Source organism: Dicentrarchus labrax, unplaced genomic scaffold (assembly GCF_905237075.1).
Source record: "Dicentrarchus labrax unplaced genomic scaffold, dlabrax2021, whole genome shotgun sequence".
Taxonomy (NCBI): Eukaryota; Metazoa; Chordata; class Actinopteri; family Moronidae; genus Dicentrarchus; species Dicentrarchus labrax.
The window spans coordinates 2,466,222-2,468,515 of record NW_026136706.1 but is presented as its reverse complement, the minus strand read 5'-3'; the positions used below and the strand labels follow the sequence as shown (position 1 = coordinate 2,468,515).

Sequence of the window (2,294 nt, the reverse complement as noted above, 5' to 3'; positions counted from 1 at the left end):
TGTTTGGTTTTATTGTAGTGTTTACGGACGCGTTTCCGATATTATCTCAGGAAGTGTTTCACCTTTAAGGTTCATTGTTTACACAGAAAGAAACAGAAATAGACAATATATAAAATATCTGCACATATATATATATTTATATTTATATATATATTATACTACAGAGAACCTTTCAGTGGCAGGAAATACTTGTTAAGGTTCCTTCAGCTCGTTGTCGTTAGCTGGGAGCTATCAGCTAACGACAAAAACCACAACAGGACGATGAGTTTCTTGTGTTGGGATTCAGGTGTGTGATAAACAGATGGTAAACAGGTGATAAACAGGTGGTAAACAGGTGATAAACAGGTGATAAACAGATGATAAACAGGTGATAAACAGGTGGTAAACAGGTGATAAACAGGTGATAAACAGGTGATAAACAGGTGGTAAACAGGTGGTAAACAGGTGATAAACAGATGATAAACAGGTGGTAAACAGGTGATAAACAGGTGATAAACAGGTGATAAACAGGTGGTAAACAGGTGATAAACAGGTGGTAAACAGATGATAAACAGGTGATAAACAGGTGATAAACAGATGATAAACAGGTGGTAAACAGGTGATAAACAGATGGTAAACAGGTGATAAACAGGTGGTAAACAGGTGATAAACAGGTGATAAACAGGTGGTAAACAGGTGATAAACAGGTGATAAACAGGTGGTAAACAGGTGATAAACAGATGATAAACAGGTGGTAAACAGGTGATAAACAGGTGGTAAACAGGTGATAAACAGGTGATAAACAGGTGATAAACAGGTGGTAAACAGGTGATAAACAGATGATAAACAGGTGGTAAACAGATGATAAACAGGTGATAAACAGATGATAAACAGGTGGTAAACAGGTGATAAACAGGTGATAAACAGATGATAAACAGGTGGTAAACAGGTGATAAACAGGTGATAAACAGATGATAAACAGGTGATAAACAGGTGGTAAACAGATGATAAACAGATGATAAACAGGTGGTAAACAGATGATAAACAGATGATAAACAGGTGATAAACAGGTGATAAACAGATGATAAACAGGTGATAAACAGGTGGTAAACAGGTGATAAACAGGTGATAAACAGGTGGTAAACAGGTGATAAACAGGTGATAAACAGGTGGTAAACAGATGATAAACAGGTGGTAAACAGGTGGTAAACAGATGATAAACGGGTGGTAAACAGATGATAAACAGGTGATAAACAGGTGGTAAACAGGTGATAAACAGGTGATAAACAGGTGGTAAACAGGTGATAAACAGGTGCTCCTGCTCCTGGCGACTGAACTTAACAAGCACTAGCCTTGTTAGCTTCATCGCTAGCCTTTGTGTTGGCCGCGGTAAAACTTTTGGTTAGAAGTGTTTTTGTGGAGCTGCTTTGGAGGCCTCTTGTTTTAGTGTCAATATATAAAGTGTGTTAATCCAATACAATCCATCTTACATAAGGTTATTTTATTATTAAAATGATCTTTGAACAGTCGATAATAACCTGAAACTCTGATGATGTATGTCAGAAGGGACAGACACATTTGTATAATGTTTGTAATTCAGATATTTTCACTTTCATTGTGTCCTCAGACTCTTGAGAGAAATATGTTGCTGCAGACGTTTCTTCCCCATTACACACTGGGCTGATAGCATTAGCCTGTGTGAGCTCGTGTGCAGCTGAATGTGGTTTTATTGTTGGGTTGGAAGCTTTAAGTGTACAGTGAAGAGTGCATGTGTGAATATTCTGTCTGTTATTGTTGTTTTTAGTTCAGTTTGGATTGTTTTTGATTTTGTTGGATTTTATTAGTTTCAGTGTTAATTTTAGCTTTTATTATCATAATGACGCTCCAAACCCGCCTCATTGACAGATTTTATCATATTGTCAACAACTAAAGATATTTCCTGTATATTTATTACACACAAATGTTTCAAATAGTTTTATTTCCGTTGACTACGATGTTATTTCACACCTAGTTTCATCTGGCAGTATTCATAACACTAACTTTCCGTCTCGTAGCATAACATTAACTGGTGTTACCAAGAGAACACAGTTAAAGCTTGTACAGAACTTCAGGTTTTGATTGAAAAACTTATTAAAATCTAAATTAGTTTTGATTCTTTGGCAAGTGAACGTGGTATAATGGTATAATGGCCTCCATGTCGTCCATTAATTCCTGATAACGGACACTGTGTTATATTTGTATCACATCTGAACGTGTATAAAAATCTGAAACAGGTAAATTAAAGTGCAGAAAATAAATACTGTCCATGAATGTGT

At 36.1% G+C, this 2,294-nt stretch overlaps 1 long non-coding RNA gene across 3 annotated transcripts; it reads left to right on the top strand.

Moving 5' to 3' along the window:
- The first annotated feature begins 308 nt into the window (after positions 1-308).
- On the top strand, positions 309-1,403 carry LOC127365171 (uncharacterized). Of its 3 annotated transcripts, none has more exons than XR_007885130.1 (6): positions 309-477; positions 544-565; positions 764-796; positions 841-873; positions 1,039-1,126; positions 1,215-1,403. It is a non-coding gene; the product is annotated as an uncharacterized LOC127365171 (long non-coding RNA). The 3 variants fall into 3 exon arrangements; XR_007885132.1 differs by having other exon boundaries at positions 346-367; positions 533-565; XR_007885131.1 differs by lacking the exons at positions 1,039-1,126; positions 1,215-1,403 and adding an exon at positions 929-1,021.
- Positions 1,404-2,294: the final 891 nt, after the last annotated feature.